The sequence below is a fragment of the Melitaea cinxia genome, chromosome 16 (genome assembly GCF_905220565.1).
Source record: "Melitaea cinxia chromosome 16, ilMelCinx1.1, whole genome shotgun sequence".
Taxonomy (NCBI): Eukaryota; Metazoa; Arthropoda; class Insecta; order Lepidoptera; family Nymphalidae; genus Melitaea; species Melitaea cinxia.
In genome coordinates, this window is record NC_059409.1 from 9930917 (window position 1) to 9951297 (window position 20381).

General features: G+C 33.9%; 2 long non-coding RNA genes across 2 annotated transcripts in view; both read left to right on the top strand.

Annotated features, from left to right (window-relative positions):
* LOC123661253 overlaps positions 1-20381 on the top strand; it is a 315897-nt gene that overhangs the window by 231336 nt on the left and 64180 nt on the right. The window lies entirely within an intron of this gene.
* LOC123661252 lies at positions 3200-4067 on the top strand. Its single transcript, XR_006744318.1, has 2 exons — positions 3200-3426; positions 3908-4067. It is a non-coding gene; the product is annotated as an uncharacterized LOC123661252 (long non-coding RNA).

Here is a 20381-nt window from a genome sequence, read left to right on the forward strand (position 1 = left end):
AACTTATACGAGTCTACATGCAGCTTAAAAATATCACGTTTTACGTTATTTGTTTAATTAAAAACTCCACTGCACTAATACGTCTTATCTGTAAAGAAATATTATACTATTAATTATAATCATATAAAACAAGTTCTAATTTGAATATCGGAAAGAAATCTATCATAATTAAATACATTTTCAGTGCTCATGGATCATGACTTTCCCACACATTACCTTATAAGCTACCCCGTCGATGGAGTAGAAAAAGAAATACGCGGCTGCTAATACTCGTTTAAAGACTATTACGTCACAGTAGCAACGACACATAATTGACGTCCTGGAGACGATGTAGTTACTTGTTATGCTTAAATTTTTCCGCAACGTCTGAGCAGGTGTACAACGGGTTGTTTCAACGGATTAAATAGATGAATACAGAAACTAAGTGTACTTAGTGTTACACGAATTAATTAATACCTGTAATTCTGTAAGATGTAATTAAATTAAGAAAAATAAAAATATTTGTTTAAAAACAAGCACTTTTTTATAGCACAAAACAAATGTAAGTTTTGCTGTAAATATGTAGAGTAGGAACTATTTAACTGAGATGGGGCACATAAAGAAATATCCTGCTCAAAATCTGGAACAGCCTGACTGGAGAAATACTTCGACCTTTCAGAAGATTACAGCTAAATAATACTCCTTTCAAGCAGTTCTGTGTTGCTGTGATGAGTAAGGTAACCACAGCTCTTGGGGAGGGATTGGAAGTTTCAGTTCTATTAAGAGAGTTCCAAAAGATTTTTTTGAGGCGTATTCATTATCTGTCTTAATTCTTCTTAGTTCTTTGAGAATAAGGAGTAAGGTCGGCAATGCGCTTGCGATGTTTCTTGTGGTTTTAGTTGGTGTTCTGGTCTATAGGCTACCTACGTTATTCGCTTACCACCAGCTGAAACGTACGCTTGTTTGCCGACCTAGTTGCATAAAAAAGGATCGTTCATTATACTCACTTTCTGAGCAACAAATTATTATACTGTATACGAGCATAGATAGAGTTCTAAGAACGCACTTGAAGAAGAAACTTGAATTTTATAAGCTTGAGGCGTCCTTTGTATATAGGTTAATTTTTAACTCTATTCACATTGTTTCTTTTCTTCATATACATGAGTTTTGAATCTTAACGTGCTATTTTCTTTCCTGAGAGTTTGTTTAAGTTAGAGCAGTCAAGACAACGAGTTAGTGCCGTAGTGTTTTGAGAATAGATGCCGTATGGATAGTTGTCCCAGTGACTTTGCATAATAGCTCCATATAAATACTAAGAAGGATAGATGCCTGTAGTTACGGGATAGACTACTACTATATAAACTTTGTAAATGTAAAACTTAACTAAATCATAAGAGGTCGTTCCACTCCTAAAACAGTAATTATGTCCAGTGGCAGTGGGCTGATCACCTGTGTCATAGGACTGTTTACTGCTAGAGCAGATGTGTCATAGAGGTATCCAACTCCACCACCTCCATCATCTGCTCAGGTGATAACAAAATACTGTATTGTCACCAAATTTATCTAAATATACCAACTTATATCTTAATCGGATACTAGGAATTTATTAAAGAATAACTCAAAAACGAAAGAACGAAGATTGCAAAATTAATAAAATATCTTAGAATTCATTTGATTCTTATACACACTTACATTATAAATATCAGAAAAAAACTAAAATATTCAAAAGCTCATTATACACTATTAAGAATGTCAAAAGAACTTTATTATGTTCGTATTGCCACCTGATAAGAATGTGTATAAATTTGAATAGGAATAGAAAAAGTACGCAATATTACAACTTTTGTTTTGAATAATAATGTGATTTGGCCTTGTATATTAAAAGTTATTTTGTTAAGCCTCATTAAAAATGAGTAAAGCGTCAAAACTGTGCATCATTAGCATGGCATTAGCATAAATCAACGGGCGAAAGGTCACAGCTCACTGCTAAATATAATGACTTTACATAATAACTGCTTGAACTGTTGACAGAATAACATTAAAATTAATAGGTAGTGGTAAATATTTTAGAAGTTATGTCAAAAATGTGAAAATAAAAAAACATTATCAGTAACAAACTTTCCTTTGAGAAGAAAATTACAAATAAAACTGTCGTACATCCTTTAAAGGGCTTATGTTGATTCAGGCATATGTTGCTAAGTTCTTATAATTGTTTTTTTTTTATAGAATGATAGGCTTGCGTTTGACCACTATTTCACCTGATGATAAGTGAAAATGACTGTCTTAGACCGCTAAGATGGAGCAAGCTTACCTAGAAGTAACCTATTCACTCGCGACTCAAAGATCCCCGAGAAGAGGTTATAGTTTTCCGGAAACACAGACGCTGGTAGAGAGTTCCATTCTTTAGCCGTACGGATCAAGAATGTACTAGCGAATGTAACGCACGAATGACCTCTTATTTATTGATTGGTATATTTAGATAAATTTGGCGACATACATTATTAGGTTATCACCTGAAAAGTATATATTCAAAAGACAGAAGAATATAATCAGGCGCTGTGTATGGCATTTGTGAACTACTTCCAAGCCTTCGACTCTGTCGAGACCTGGGCTGTCCTGGACTCTCTGCAGAGATTTCATCGACTGGCAATACGTCCAGCTTGTGTTAACATGCGGAGCCGAGACGTGGACACTGACGAAGGGACTGGTCCACAAATTTAAAGCCGCTCAATACAATGGAACAGGCTATGCTTGGGGTTTTTCTCAAAGACAATATTAGAAATGAGACTATCCGCGAGAGAACTAAAGTAGCCGACATAGCCCACAGAATTAGCAAGTTTAAGTGGCAGTGGGCTGGTCATCTGTGTCGCAGGTCCGATGGCCCGAGGGCTGAAGCAGACTGGTTCTGGTATGGAGACCGCGTCTTGACAAACGCAGTGTGGGACATCCTCTGGCCCGTTGGTCCGACGATCTACGTAAGATTGCCGGTGTGGGCTGGATGAGGGTTGCGGAAATCCAGGATTTCTGGCGCGAACTTGAAGAGGCCTATGTCCAGCGTTGGACTGCAATAGGCTGAACTGACGGACTGACTACTCTTAGAATTTATCCGTTGATTCATTAATGAAAGCAAACAATTAAAAATGTAATAATTCATTCATATCGGTTTAGTAAACTGTACAGATAAAAAAAATAAAACTTACCATGTCAAAAACTTATCATACCGAGACAGTACATACAGTAATGTTACATTTGAGCTCATACAAAGTTCATTCATCTTTGGAGGCCTCAGAATTATTAATGCAAAAGTTTTTGACAAGTACAAGAAGGATGACTGACCAAAGTTATGTTTCAAGTATAATATTTTAACGAGAGCAATTATTCTTCACTATACTCCGCACTATAATCAGGAGGTGAAACGTGATCTTTTCAAGCTTGCGTCAGAACCAGGTAAATTGCCAACATTAAAGGAAATCTGTACAGCATCAAGGATTCATTACATTGATGTACAAACTGCATCCCACCTCATTACATTATTTGTCAAAATTGCAACTCACTTCCTTCCTTATTGTTATAAGCAAATAGATTAACTTGCATACGTGATAAATGAACCGTCGACTTCTGGTTTTACTATTTATGAGGAATAAAAGTTTAAAGATGTATTTCTTTAGATATTCATTGTATCGACCGTAAATATATAAATATAAAAAATAAGATGTAACTTATAAAATTATTTAGTAAATAACTTTATTAATTGTATTATTTTTACTGTTACCTATTACTAAACAGAGATAACCTACATATTTTATTTTCGAATGCAAGTTCTCTATGTTTATTTTGTAAGAAATATAAGTATCAAAATAATAATTGAGTAGAAAATGCTTAGTCACTAAACAATTCTAAGTACGACGTGACGTTTTCATTGTTATAGGAGATCGCGTCTGTCAGTCCTGAGAGATGAACAAATTGTCGACATCCAGCAGCCTTGACCTGTCAGATCAACAAAACACCTCGTTGAAACGAGTTATGGAGAGAGATTATTATATTTCAACGCAACGTATCCTCTGAATAATTAAATTATTTACACTTTACTTCTGTTTATTGATCTAATATCAGAAACATTATTGACAAAACAAATCTTGAATACCTATAACCTGTTAATTTACCTTTTTAACCGACTTCAAAAAAAGAAGGAGGTTACTCAATTCGACCGTATATATTTTTTTTTTTTTTTTATGTATGTTCGGAGATAACTTCTTCGTTTATGAACCGATTTTGATAATTCTTTTTTTGTTTGAAAGGAGGTATTCATAATTTGGTACCATGATAAGGAAACCAGGATCTGATGATGGGATCCCAGAGAAACCGAGGGAAACTTTCAAAAATCGTAAGGGTGACTAGTAAATTTAATCATGTTTTCATTAAGTACTATAAAGCACTACTATTTAATAAAGGTCTGGAGTCGATCTGATGATGGAGAAGAAAGATAGTCGAGGGAACTCTTCAACAATTTATAGCAATTACCTTCTTTTTGAACTTAATTCGTTTCTATTGATGAGAACTTTGCATATGTATGAGTTATAAGTGCTATTACAGTCTGATGATGGAGACTAAAGATAGCCGAGGGAACTCTTTAACGATTTATAGCAATTACCTGCTGTTTGAACTTAATTCGTTTCTATTGATGAGAACTTTGCATATGTATGAGTTATAAGTGCCATTTCAGTCTGATGATGGAGACGAAAGATAGTATCTGATGATGGGATCCCAGAGAAACCGAGGGAAACTTTCAAAAATCGTAAGGGTGACTAGTAAATTTAATCATGTTTTCATTAAGTACTATAAAGCACTACTATTTAATAAAGGTCTGGAGTCGATCTGATGATGGAAAAGAAAGATAGTCGAGGGAACTCCTCAACAATTTATAGCAATTACCTTCTTTTTAAACTTAATTCGTTTCTATTAATGAGAACTTTGCATATGTATGAGTTATAAGTGCCATTACAGTCTGATGATGGAGACTAAAGATAGCCGAGGGAACTCTTTAACGATTTATAGCAATTACCTGCTGTTTGAACTTAATTCGTTTCTATTGATGAGAACTTTGCATATGTATGAATTATAAGTGCCATTTCAGTCTGATGATGGAGACGAAAGATAGTCGAGGGAACTCTTCAATGACTTATAGCAATTACCTGCTGTTTGAACTTAATTCGTTTCTATTGATGAGAACTTTGCATATGTATGAGTTATAAGTGCCATTTCAGTCTGATAATGGAGACGAAAGATAGTCGAAGGAACTTTTCAATGACTTATAGCAATTACCTGCTGTTTGAACTTAATTCGTTTCTATTGATGACAACTTTGCACTTATATGAGTTACAAGTGCTATAACAGTCTGATGATGGAGACGAAAGATAGTCGAGGGAACTTTTCAACGATTTATAGCAATTACCTGCTGTCTGATCATCTGTGTCGCAGGACCAGGTTTGATGATGGCGCTCATAAACACTCGAGGGAATTTCTCAACAATTTACAACAGTTACCTTTTGCTGTTGGACGACCGCTTTGATATAATGGTGCATGTACCGTGTCGGCGGCGCCTAAACACCGACGGTCGCGGGTTCTATTCCCGCTCGGAGTGGATATTTATGTTTATACAAATATTTATTTTCGGTCTAGTTGTTAATCCTGGTGGTTCTCCCAACCTAGCCTCAGAGAAAACGCTAGGCTGTCAGTCCCGGTTGTTATTACGTACAACTGATAGCGAACTTTACTCATAGTATGTCGACGCGTTAGCGCAGCGGTCACAGCACCGGCTGTTGCGCTGGCGTTAGTGGGTTCAATCTCCGCGCACGACAGACATTTGTATTGGCCATATAGATGTTTGTCATGATCGATGGTGTTTGTGCTTTTGTACTGTGTATGTTTCCGGACCCCCCATACAGGAGAAAATCCTACTGGGGGCCGTTGAGTGTGAAGCGAGAATTGTTTATTATAGTATGAAATATATCCACAAAATAACAGTAGAGCAGCGGGGTTCATTAAGCTCTAATTCTTCTCTTACATGGAAAAAGAGGCCTATCCCTGGAAGTACGATATTGCAGGCTGAAGCTTTTGAAGATTTTGTTGGGCTTACTTCGTACTCTTCAATATGTCAAAATGTTCTGTTCGTACAAAAATAATACCTTATCAAGAAAGATTGAAGTTTTACATAGGAATACTACTACCTTCTAGGCATGCTGATGTGTCAATTTAACACTGAATTTAAGTTACGTAATCGCGTCATCTCTAGCAATGCTCTTTCGTCGTGTGGCCTACTCAATAATTTGTTTGAATCTAAGTCAGATAAAGCTATTCCTTCCAAGGTTTTAACACGACTCAGAGCAACATACACCTGACCTTTAGCAAAATTTTTCTTGCCTAGATCTATAACAGCTTTTTCTAGTGTAGTTCCCTGTAACTTGTGAACCGTAACTGCCCAACTTAAAATCAAAGGTAACATTCGGCGCTCGACATCCCCGTATCCTTTTGTTGCCTGAAATGTTGTAACAGTAGGAGTAATCGATACCCAGCCATTTTCATCTTTAATTCTACTTCCAATCGTATCATCATCAAATTTAACCAAGACACATTCCGGTAATTCCCCTTTTTCAATTTGTTCTCTCCGAAGAGCAGGCCATTTAAATTTTTTAACTATACCCATTGCTCCATTTACAAGGCCATCTGAAACCGATATATTTCATCTTAGCATAACGCGAGATTCTTCAGCTAACTTTAGCGTTGATAATAAACCTCCACAGTTATTTACATCGCTCGGTATTACGTTAGGCGGTGGCGTCTTTCCATAAGTGGCGACCTCACGAGACTCGTCTAAAGCAATTATGGTATAAACTTTATGTATTTTTGAAATCGTTTAGTGCGAGATCGTGGGATTTCAACCACATAGCGGTGTAGATTCATGCGATGCCTTGCGGTTCGGTGGTAGAAAGGTGATGGTGGAACCAAATTGTATAGTTCTAGAGGACACTCTCCGAAATATAACCTGTAAAATACCGACAAACAGGCAACCTTGCGCCGATGTTCGAGACTTTGAAGTCTAGAGCAAACCGGCGATTTGTCACCGATGAGTCTTCTGGCGCGTCAATCCACAGAATCCAAAGCAGCGAGCTGGTACTTGGCAGAGCCATCCCATAAGTGACTGCAGTACTCCATACACGATCGAACTTGTGCTTGGTAGAGAGTAAGAAGCTGTTCCGGTGTGAAGTACTGCCTGACTTTATTGAGGATACCAAGTTTCTTACCAGCAAGTTTTGCCTTGGATTCTATGCATTGTCCGAAGTTCATATTAGACGAAATATTTATGCCTAGAAGATCAATACTATCGGTGATCGGTACAGATACACCCCGGAAAGTCGGAGCCATTGGGAATGGACTCCGTTTAGCGGTGAAAAGACACGTTTGCGTTTTGGAAGCATTAAATTTGACTAGGTTGGCGTCACCCCAATCGGTTACCTCTTTCAAAGCCAAATTCATGCGTTCAACCAGAGCCTCTCTATGCTCATGAGTTTCAGCCCCACCAGCTCGGGGACCGGACACGTATCTCTCCGTAACAGTGCTGTCATCCGCGTATCTAAAGATACTAGGCCTGAGGAGGTCATTAATGTAAATCAAGAAGAGGGTTGCAGAGAGAACTGATCCCTGAGGGACACCGGCATTAACCGCCATCAAGTCAGACGAGGAGCCATCCAAGACCACCCGAAATGATCGCCCACTCAGGAAATCTGATATCCAGTCACTTGGACTAGCTGGGTAAGATCTAGCGACAGGGCAAATTTGAGCGCCTCTCTCCCGGCGTGGTCGGTATTCTGGTATGGGAACAGCCAGTCTTGGTGGTGAGCGTTAAAATCCCCCAGAAATACCATTTAGGCAGCTGGATACCGACGTTGGGCCATGTCAGCCGTCTCACTGAGATAGTCGAACATCCGAGTCGTCTCCCGATCTGTAATTTTTTTTTAATGTACAGCGACGAATTTATTTGACGAAGTTTGTATTGGTTTAATAATTCCTACATTTTTATAACAAACGATTATTTTCTGTGAGACAACCAAGAACAAACTTGAACTGGCAGGTATATGTTGTCCTACTAATATTATAAATGCGAAAGTTAGTGAGGATGAATGGATGAATGTATATTTATTACACTTTAACGCAAAAACTACATGACCAATTTTAATGAAACCTGGTACATATTGGTACGGAGACCTAGAATAACACATTCGATATTCTTACAGGATCGGAAATTACGCGGATGAAATCGCATGGCGCAGCTAGTACTCTATATGTATAACGTTAATCGGTTCAGTTCATTCAAAGATTACACCCACTATCAAACTTCCAAACCCTACTTCTAAAAACATTAGTATAGATTCAAACAGTCAATATAGCATAAGTGATAACACAATTATATAAATTATTCATATGATTGTATTTCATTCTGTTGAGAAGATTCAGCAGTTCCCTCATCTCAATCCCATATTGTACTCTATATAATATAGAATTGAAATATATATTTGATACTCTAAAATGCCAAAATTATCTGTATTAATATTATAAAGAGGAATAATTTAATTTCAAAAACTACTTGACCGATTCTAAGAATTCTTTCACTAGGAGAATACGAAAAACGTAGGCTATAATTTAACGGAAGATAACGGATCAGCATAAATCCTATCTATAGTCATAAAATACATTCCAAATTTAGTCATGACAATGAGACAAAGCTGAAAAGTGTTATTTAGAAATGTTCATAAATATTATGTATAATATATAGGTATTTTAGTATAAATAATTTTGATTGACCATAAAATAAGCGGTCAGAGATCTTTATAAACGTGTTTAAAATGATTTTCTAACGTGAATAACGTTTTAGAAAAAATCCATGTTTACTTAGCGATACAGTCCATCATTTAGCAAATGCTACTAACGAATAGTCAATATTTGCACTTGAGCCAACCTGGAAGGTGCCTCTAAACATGGAAACATTTTACGATTGTAAAACAAAATTATACGTTTCGAAAGAAACGAAGAACAGAGTTAAGATTAAAAATTTTAAAAGGTATAAAAATAATTTTAACGTAGTTTAAGTGATTACATACATACATTACATACATTAATTATTTTTAGTTCTGTAAATAGAAATTATTTGATGTTTTAAAATGTTTAAACCGAGAAAGTACACAAAGTACCGAAACAAAAAAGCATTAAATTAATGTTTATCGTAAAGAAATATTAAAGATTCTCAGGTTAACCCCATTTTTTAAAACAAAAGAACAATAGATGACTTACTAAAAAAGTTTATTAAATCGTCAAAACAAATTTTGGCAAATTGTCCAGAGTTCATTGCTCCGTGCAAACTTAGACATAGTTACATACATAAGCAAATTAAAACTTCAGATACATGTGACTCATAAATATTTTTGCATCTTATAAGTCGTTCAACTGAACTTTGAAAAAAACACACGTACGATATTTAATTTACTACTTGTCTTACCTACAAGTTTCTAAATATTGCCAAAGTAATTATGCCAAAAACAGAGTTCAGTGAGTTTGTTCGTTAAAAACCCTATATTGCAAGTGTTGAGATGGATATATAAATAAAACAAAAAAAAAAATAAACTAAATTAAATTAATCAAAATCAGCATAACCGAAATCAAGTTCATTATCGTAGTTAATATTTCATCTAAGCAAGTAAAATATTACTGTACACAAATAATTATATTTTTGCTGCCCTTGTCGTTACTATTATAGTATAAATTTCTTAGCTGAGCAAAGATCTCTTTTTCTTTGGAGGAGGATGGAGTTTAAGAGGTTGGTCGTTTAGCGCAATCTGCCACGCTGTTCTACTACAGTTTGAGGAATAAGAAAAGATTAAAATAATTACCTACATAAGAGTATATAATATGTGGTAAAATTTTTAAACTCGCAAGAACACCCGTAGGTATACATATATAAATAACAATCAGACCTAAAATCCACTAAAATATAAAGAGAACGGAAATAATAATAAACTGATGTTATTAAACAAGTTACACGCCACTTTTATGAGAGAAAATTGGATACTTATATGAAAACAAACACTGCGAGCAAATGGGACGGATGCATGATCAAATCCGGTCTGGGCTACCACGAAGCCTCGGCAGTCACGTCTACGCACTTGATTGAGAAAAAGTGTAGAAAGAGCACCTACCGTGCGGAACGTCCGATCCTATTAGAGAAACGGCCGACAGCCAAACTAGTTTTACAGTTACAAGACGAGACCATTTGATTCTGCGATGATACCTAGCCGAAGGTCGTGGAAACTCGAGCGCTACTAATTAGGAATTTGTTGTGTACATGCACAAGCAAGAACAACAATTAGTCGTAGATTTCAATAACGAATCTCGATAACATATAACTCAATATCCACTATTAGTCATCATTTTTTAAGATTTTTTAGAACCCGTTGCCCCTTATTTATAGTTCTGTGGGGGTGTAAACGGAACCTTATAATTGTACTAACGATAAGATCTGTCTGAAGTAGGGACACATTTTTGTATGCCACATTTATTCACCTTTCGTGCGCTAGAACTACTAGACTGCTTGCAGAGCTCGCTCTTGATTACGCAACAATGTTACAGTTACACTACGGATACGCCTTTTTCTTAATTATCTGTGATCATGATTCAAATGATGACGTCGTTACTTTTTAACCAACTTCCAAAAAAGGAGAAGGTACTCAATTTTTTTGAATAAGTTTATCTTCTATGAAAACTAACAAACCTAAAATAAAAAGACATGATTTTTGCAGATACATGTCAATACACAACATGCTCTGTTGCGTGTGTTCAAAGGGTACGTCCCTCCCATAATAAGTAAAGCCTCTCCTTGCGGGAACTCTAGAACCCTCTTCAAAAAAAACACCTCCCTCATACTGGAACACTTATTGACTGTTAATAAAACCTCAAAGGTAAATAAAAATAAGATCATATGATTTGAATATAAACGTGCAATAAATACCAAAAGTATCGAAATGCAAGTAAACAAAAACTCGGTGTACAAAATCGACAAATAGTAGGATAAAAACTTCTAAAAATCTATAAATACCGCGTTTTTGTATTTAAACATATCTATAATTATATATTAGAAGCGACTTTACCGTAACAGATATAATTGTTTTCTAATGTTTGCGCAAATTTCACTCATTATAATGAAATAACTTTTTCGGATTTTATCGCGGTTTATTAGATTTCTTAGATGGATTAGGACCTCCCGTGACCTTGGTTGCTGTAAAATATCCGAAGCGTCCGGCATCTAAAAAACACTATTAGCCGCGATACAATCCGAAAAAGTTCTTTCATTACAATATATAACTGTGTTTGCTCACAAACGAAATAAACCGACTTCAATTACATCAACTAGTAATACAACGCAACAAAAAATTAGTCATTAGATCTCGATCAAATGTAAATAAGACCATAAGACAAGCATCAGCTTTCGATTAATATATGAATCATCTAAATCAGTACACAAGTAAAAAGTTATGAGGTATAATAGAACGTAGGAAAAAATAGAAAAATACTTACGCATTATTAGATATAGCTTCTGCGCGCGACTTCGTCCGCATGGAACAGAGGCGCGCGCAATAATTGCTCATTATTTTGCTGCGATGTTATTTTAAAACTGCGATATCTCCTGGGATACTCATTGAAATCAAATTATGTAAAAGGCTATTATGTTTTAAATTAAATACTTGTGATGAATAACGTATTTATTTAGATAAGGATTAATATCATGTTTATAAAAACATCTTCGCAAATAATGCATCATTTTAGAACAAACTTGGTTAGTATAAAAAAGGCTATAGTGAGCCAACCTTAAAAGATAGATATATGCTGTCGCGGACTTTTTTTTAGAACTTTTAAAGAGGATCAATTCTATCATACATGATTTTTGCGAAACTTTAACTGTTTTCACAGCGCACGCAGCGGAAGCTCTCAAAAGGAAAAAAGAATCCCCGATTTTGAAACATTCTTCATTGGTGCTCCGCTCCTTTTGGTCTTGGCGTGATGATATATAGCCTACCTTCCTCGATAAATGAGCTATCTAACACAAAAAGAATTTTTGAAATCGGACCAGTAGTTTCTGAGATTAGCGCGTTCAAACAAACAAACAAACATACTCTTCAGCTTTATAATATTAGTGGGCTATCTAACACAAAAAGAATTTTTGAAATCGGTCCAGTAGTTTCTGAGATTAGCGCTATCAAACAAACAAACATACAAACAAACTCTTCAGCTTTATAATATTAGTATAGATAACTCGAAAAGTGCTTGTCAGGTCTCGATAAAACTAAAATGGGACCACACGATAAGCATCACCTGTCGATTAAAAAAGGTTCATCGAAATCGGTCCACACAGTAAAAAGTTCTGAGGTAACCTACATTAAAAAGAATAGTCGAATTGAGAACCTCATCCTTTTTTGGATGTCAGTTAATAAAGGTGTATAGGTATGCAGAGGTTCCTAAAAATACTGTGTAAATTTATTGAAATAAGATTACAGATCAGAATTAATGAAACCTTGAGTAATCTAAAGAAAGTGTCTAAAGGTAAGCTTTCAAGCTTAGAAGGTAAGATAAGAGAAAAAAAATTAAATAAGCAAACGTAATAATTCAAGATAGTTCTGAAAACTCTAAAGCCCTTAAAAATATATAGTTACTATAGTAGTTATAAATATTTTATTTTTATATTGAAAAAATACGTAGCCTATATCGTTCGCGAACTCTTTATAGTTTTATTGGTTACTTTTGCAGCTTTTGCTGACTCTAATGCGGGGTTAAAATAAATATACCTAAATTCTAATACGTACATACTTCATTTTTCACGAGACGAAATTAAGGCGACTCGATTGTCATTTATATAATTGAAGTTATGAAACATCATTTGGGCATTTTTTACAATAAAAGTTTAACTGGTGAATACATTTGTTTTATGTTCTTTAAAGTAGTAAAAATATAATAAAAGCCATAAAAGTAAGATACACGAACATTTTGAATAAAATAATTTTATATGTTAAAAATTGAATCGATCCGAACGGAAAGATTGAGATCAACAATAAAATTGAAATAAAACTGTACGAGACAACTGGACTGCACCATAAAGTTAAGTAGTACACATTTAATGACCTTGTTTGCATATCAATGAACGAAAATGATTCACACGTTTTATTGTTTAAAAATTTTGAAAGTTTTTTTCATGTTACTAAATTATAAGTGTAGGTACGTTTGACCGTAATAATTTACCTTTTAACTTTTTTTTTAATAACACGTTTTGTTTAACACGCATTTAGATTTAGTCATCACAACAACTCTTATTTATGTTAGGGGAACACTCACAACTCTCATTTATACAGAGCAAGTCAGGAGGAACCCCAGCTATCCATATCCACACAATAATTACATGTAAGCGGCTAGTGGCTGCTTAGAGATATAAGGTATATTTGTTTCTATAAAAGTAGTTAGTTCAACGACTTATTCATTATTAATAATATAGAGTACAAATATTCAGAAAAAAATTATGGTGAAATTGTTACTTATAGAAGTACACAAGTAAACATCGTTTACATAAAAGAACTTTGTTAGGTATATCATTACAAACAATAAATAAGAAATGAATAAATAAATAATAAATAAATAAATAATAAATAAATAAATAATAAATAAATAAATGATAAGAAAATAAATAATAAAAAATAAACTCTTCACACTCAACGGTTCAGTATAATTTTCTTCAATGTCGGGGGTCCGGAAACACTCACAATACACATGCAAAAACGCCCAAACCACAACAAACATCTATATGGCCAATAGATGTCTAAGTCTTACTAAAACGGGAATCTAGGTTAGCTTATAGTAATGCATTTTAATTTTACTAGAAAAAATTTAATTATCTTATACGAGTATATAAAATTCTCGTGTCACAATGTTAGTTAACATACTCCTCCGAAACGACTGGACCGATTTCTAAGAAATTTTAAGTGCATATCGGGTAGGTCTGAGAATCGGCCAAAATCTATTTTTAATAGCCCTAAGTCATAAGGGGGGGGGGGTTAAGGGGGCTAATTACGTATATGGCAAAACAACGTTTGCGGGGTCAGCTAATACTACCTATATATGTATGTATTATTATGAATTTACTAAAGTTTAAATCTGTTTCCGTGTATATTAAAATATTTTGTATAATTGATGTACAGGTAATTTGTTATTATTATATTTAGTGTTTACGTACAAAACTACACTAACCTGCTCTGGTTCTAATTAATACCAATAAATCCAATTATGGCATCACAACACGACACAACTCAAATTCTTCGACACTACGTACATCATAAAATTAACAGATCAACGAAACCGTAACAGAGCTTATAGCGAACACAACAGTAGTGATACAAAATCGATCAATTTTTTATTCACGTCAAACGAACTAAAAAAACGTATTTTGTACCCGTTTTAATTACATGTTAAACAAAACATTTGGCATTTCGTAGGTTGGTACTTTTCAGTTTCCTAACGTGCGACATTTAAAAATCGAACGACGTTATTCGTTGCGCGAAAACAGACGAAAGTGCGCGCGCGACTCACGTGCATTTGCCGCATGTGCCGACAGCTGACTGAATCGCAATTCGGAACAACGCAGCAACAATTATAATTACACGGTTTCAATTTTTCTATCTATAATACTGACCGTTAATCGACAAAGATCATTTCTTGATTTTTTGTACTGAGCAACTTCCTTCATTTTCGGTATGTCGCGGGAACACCGCGGAAGTCGCGTACCGTAATGTATAATAAATTGTTTAGATATACCTCTCGCTGCAACTAGGTGTGATTTATGCACGGAACTGTGTCGAATTAACACTTACCGCCTCTATAGTAACGTCGGCTAGACAACCGTTATGAGACGAGGCGAATAAAATTATAACATTATACATTTTATGTAAAACTAATTTATCACAGCCATTTGTAATTGGTAATTAAGTGTAGACATTCACATGAATCATTTTGTAACGTGTAAATTAATTAATGATTCTAATTGGTTATAGGAAAATATGTTTTAACTATAACGGTTATATAGGTACCTACTATTATTAAGTATTTATACAAATGGGTAAACACAATAAAATGATATTTAACTTTTATTATTTGCATTACTTATCGAATCTTAATACTTTTAGTTAATTTATAAATTTCATAATCATTATCATTATATATAATAAAACTAAGTTGATAAAATGTGCGTGCCGATAAAACTTAAAAAGGAGTCCCGGCACGATAAAGGGACTAATATAGTGTGATAGCCCTTTATCTCTCCTCGAACAAGAAAGTTCCCGTTTTAGCCTAAAGGGCGTGTTTTTAAAGATATAAGGGCTTTTCCAACCCTTCAACTTGGAAATTAAGTGCAGTGGCGCCATCTGTTGTCGAGTATTTGAACTTCATTCAGAACAATGATTATTTGGGTTGCAATTTGAAAGGCGCTGCGAGCAATTGCAGCATGTGTAGTAATGGCGCGAAATTTAAAATTCCAATTACAATTCCAAATACAGCAGTAGCTAACTTATATTTTGGAGTTAAAGCGACATAATTTTAGTTATTCAAATTAATTCTGAAAACATTTAAAAATTTAAGTTTTTAAATTTCGCGCCTTTCCTATATATGCTAGAGCTTCAGAACCTATTGTTACGGCGGACGATAATGTCGAGAACATTCTAGGTGTGAGAAAAAAAATATGCTCAAACTTTCTCGAATATCCTAGAGCTTAGCTCTCTGAATATATGTATGTATAAGAGCCCGGTGTCGCCCTCCAGAGTTAGTTGGATTTGAACAGCGAAACAAGCGATTTTGAAAGGAAAAGGAAAGAAGTTATTTTAAAGTTAGTTTGTTAAATACCCGTGCGAAGCCGGGGCGGGAAGCTAGTCGTTAATAAAGATTTAACCAAATCTAAGCCTATTAAAATTTATTTTTAAAATTTTCAACTAGAAATAAAAAAGTCTTACATGTTACACTTAACGTTCACAAAAAGGTAAACCATAAAACCATGGGATTAGTAACATGCCTATAATTTAATGTTCCCGTATGAATTCAGGCGCAGCGAAGGCGGAGGTGGCTTTCCCGCAAAGTCCTCGAGCATTTTATTACACATGTTTCGCGTATCATAAAATAATATATTAAATATAACTAATATAGTATCGCTGATTTTTTATATAACAAAGAATACTTAAAATTAAATTGAAGTATAAAGTTTTGATATGCTACTGATTATAAATATAAATATGAACAAAGTAATGATTAATAAAAGTAAAAACCTTACATCCAACAGCCTCAGCAGAATGATATTCTGAATCATGATGCAAGAAAAAAAAACTAATCCAAAAAATTTAACCTATGACAAGAATTTTTGTGGCATAAAATTTATCTAATGAACGGAGATTTACCTCGCAACTACTCGTATTAACGCCACAGATAGTTGAAACCACATCGCAAACATGTCGAAAGTCATAAGAAAGAAAAAACACTCTTTGGTATAGACATTGTTTATTTAAAAACAAAAACTTACGTAGCCCTTAATTAGTCACATAAATCAGTCTCGCTTCGTAATACATTTTACTATTGCTGTAGGGAATGTTCATGTTTGAATGTTGAACGTTTCATGTTTTTTTGTTAAACAACAATTTTTGCTTAATATTTCAGGTCGGAATATCATTCATTTCCTTTAGAAGCAATATCTTACCTTCATATAAATTGATAATACCATCCATCAATATTTATACACTTAGGAAAGATATTTCATACACTATCATAGCATTGTACAAAATCGCAATAACGTTATTTATTGATAATTGTATAGATTTTATAGGCTATAATTTATCACGCTACGACTCGTAGTAGTTTACGAAGCAGATAAGTTAAACATCTAGTTATAAGCATTATAATAAAATAATATTTGTTCCTATAATTTTATTTGTATTTTTAAACTATGAGAGCTTACTTCCTATACTATGTTTATAAATTTCCCGTGTACACACTATACGTTATGGTAAAAATAATTCATTTATGTTTTTAAACATCAATAAACTCCACCAAATATTTACAAAGTTGTACAGGAGTTTTATTGTTTCCTTTATAAATAATTGTAATTAGATATTTTCAAGATTTTTTTTTTAATATGAGATGATAGGATAGCGTAGAGAAAATTGTCAGAGGTCTAGAATTTCTATTACACGTATTTAAAATCATATGGAGGAGTAATTAAAGTTGTATTTGGTTTAACGGAATGGACACATGGACAGTGTAGACGAAATTCTCATACCGAGTTGTGAGAGGTTATGAGATATATAAAAGTTATTTGGCCATGTTTTATGAAATCCAGGCCGGTGGGTAGCCCCGACCATGTCTAAGGTATAAGCAGGCCTCATATATTTACAATCAAAGTTTTCACGTTTCTATGTTTTTTTGGATCACACTAGAAACGTGCAATAAGTAGAAATCGGTTGGTCTCTTTGTCCGATCGAATAACGATCGCATCCCGCTCCACATAAAAAAAGAGTGCATAGTTGAAAATACGTAAACAAATGTCTACTTTACCTGGCCAACGTTAAGTCCTATAGCTATACCTTATTAAACTAATGCTTTATAGTTTTTTGAAACCAAAAAAAAATCATAGTAGGATGAAACCCATTGGAAAAGGAATTTCTTTGGCGAGTAGCTTCGGTCATGTATTGCAAGGTTTTTTTTTAAGTTCGTAAATAATGTTTATTGCAATAACCTGTGCTTGGTTAATGGCTGATGTCTGAAATGCCTAAGTTCAAAGAGAGAACCATTAACTGAAAAGACTGCATTACCTCAGAGAGCTGCCTCAATAAGATACAGCATTCCTAGCCACATTACAGTAACACATTAATATAATATAAATATATCTAATACAATGACTTTTCATCATTGGCCTTAGTCCGTTTATTGCAGACGATTTAGACAGTGTCAGACAGACACTGTGTCGCCTAGAACACTCTTCAGGAAAAGGCAGAGTTGCCTAAGCTCTGCGCCACCCTCCCGACCTCACTGGCTAGGCCCACAGGAACGACGAGTCGATACGTGTGGAGCCAGTTCGGCTGTAGGAGTCTTTCGCATTTTAAAGCTATGCCACGAATGCTTGACGGAGATTCCATTCCGGGTTTCAAATGAAGTTTTACTTCTCCAGGGCCCTGATGATTTTTAGCCAGGTTTATCCCTCGGTTGCCATGTACAACCCCCACGGGAAGAAAGGGGGTGGTGCTATTCTACTCGGCCGACACCACACGGCATACAATGACTTTAAAGCCTTTAATAAAAGGCAATAGTTTCAAAAAAAACGAATCTAAATAAGTAGGACTTTAACATCGCTTCCTTATCAAAACGAGGTAATTGAGATTAAAGAAATTTCCAAGAAAAGAAGCTAAAGGTAAGATGAAGAAAAAAGAACATCACCAAGGAAAAAGGTAGATTAAAATGGCGGGTCAAAACTAAAACACAAAATGGATAATTTGTGGTGAAAATTTTGAAGAAGACTGGATACAATGCTAAATATATCAAGATCGATTTCATGAGACATTTCTTAATTTCAATGCACATAGTTTTTATTACATATGTGACGTGTTGTGGGCTTGTGGCTAGAGCTACCCGTACAATATTAATGAAGCCGAAATCAAGTCTATTTTTTTAAATATTTTTTATTAAAATTTCTGACAATATCTATATATATCCTAGATATATAACACACAATATCTATATATAACACACTGAAATTTTCAAAATTCTAAAGAGAGTTTAAAAACTCTATATCTCGACGTTTTAATGCATTTACATTATATTATTAAAATGAAATAATTATGTGTTTTTTATTACTTTATCCCTGTTTATTCCAAATTTTGAAAGCAAAATTAATTATTTTATTAATAATTTTGTTCATTCATGGGGTGAGAACTCATTCTCAGAACTCAGCGGTTTACCCATAAATTATGTTTCGTTTCAGATTTTTACAAATTAAACACAATTAACATATTATTTTTTATAAAACTTAAAATGACTGTAATCTATAAACTAATATAAAAGTCGTAAAAACTTAAATAAAAATATCGTGCCTACTGACTTAAGTTTCAAACATACTCGAATTTATTCTTAACATTTATTTACTAATTTTACAAGTCGTAAAAACTTAAAAAAAATATCGTACCTAGTGACTTAAGTTTCAAACATACTCAAATTTATTCTTAACATTTATTTAAATGTAATTATTTGCCATTACTAGTATTTCTAATAGAATGTTAATTTAACCCTTTAAGGCTCAGCTAACAAGGATATTAGCCATCAATCTCATTGACATTCAAGTATCCAACGTAATTAAAAAAATAATTAATAAATCATGTACCAAGTTATTCCAATTTTATACAACGCAAATGATATTTAATTACCCTTAAAACTAAATTAATGGAAGGATTAACAACAATAACGGTTTTCAACCTTATTATTTAATACTATTTTAACAAAATAATTCTTAGCCACCGTTTTACGTTTTATAAAACTAATAAAAACGTAAGATATTTTTCCGTTACGGACATGTGACATCGTTTGACTAAATTCCTTGACAATGCTTTCAGATTATTGATTAGTATCTTTACAAATGTTATTTGTAAAAAAAAGAATACGAAGATTTTATATTGAATGAAGATATTTATCTTAAAAAGAACGCCAATCAGAAAAATAAAATTTGACACAAGGTTAATTTTATGTTGTGATTTTTTTTTTAATTGAGTGTCATTTAAGACAATTTAAAAAAGTCAATAAGGTCTAAGCCCAGCATTGAGACTATACTTTACACCTTATTAAATTCATGTCAATTACAATTTTTCTCTCAAAACGATAAATTGGATGTTTTAAATATTTTCGGGACAAATGTACGTAAAAAAGCGTTGTTTCCAGATTATGGGTTTAACTGCACGCATGTTGTCTTACTTATTTAGTATTTACATCAATTAAATTATAATTATTTTCTTTGACGGTTCGCAGGAAAGTGGACATAAGGTGCCAATCCACCACTTCCTTATGTCCACTTTCCTGCGAACCGTCAAAGAATACTTATAACAAATGGACACAACGATAAATAATATAATAATTTTGTTCAAACAATATTCGACCTTATTAGCTTACTACTAAAAGCGGGTAGACTAAATCAAAATTAAAAAATATTTTTCCTAAGCAAACGAATTGTCGAATATAATATCGACCTTATATTTGTTTTCGTTTGTAATGGATATGAGTATGTTGATAATGGATAA